General features: G+C 38.1%; 1 protein-coding gene across 1 annotated transcript in view; it reads left to right on the top strand.

The window, feature by feature from the left end:
• The window catches only part of LOC119582339 (serine/threonine-protein kinase Warts-like), a gene marked incomplete in the record, with an annotated part of 22,010 nt that overhangs the window by 17,486 nt on the left and 4,201 nt on the right, over window positions 1–323 (top strand).

Genomic DNA, 323 nt, shown 5'->3' with positions numbered 1-323 from the left:
AATTCAGATGTACCTTGGGTGGAAGACAGGCTGACAGAGAGACAAAGATCATTTGAAACAGACCGAAGAATTATCCAACAAAGCACAAAGAGATTTAGAAAAATAGTTAAATGGTAAATAAAAGTGCAATATCACGTGTTTAAATTCACCTTTAGAAAGAAAACCCATTACTATGACGTGAATGGAAGAGGACGGTGAGGATTAAAGGACAGGAAAGAATAGATAAAGGAGGATAAAGATGGAGATTATGAGGAGGAAAGTAAAGGAGAGGGAAGAGAAAGCACAATGTAGAGAGCGAGAAGAGTATGGCGTTCAAAGAGGTG

The sequence above is a fragment of the Penaeus monodon genome, chromosome 15 (assembly GCF_015228065.2).
Source record: "Penaeus monodon isolate SGIC_2016 chromosome 15, NSTDA_Pmon_1, whole genome shotgun sequence".
Classification (NCBI taxonomy): Eukaryota; Metazoa; Arthropoda; class Malacostraca; order Decapoda; family Penaeidae; genus Penaeus; species Penaeus monodon.
This window is presented reverse-complemented; position numbering and strand designations above follow the sequence as displayed.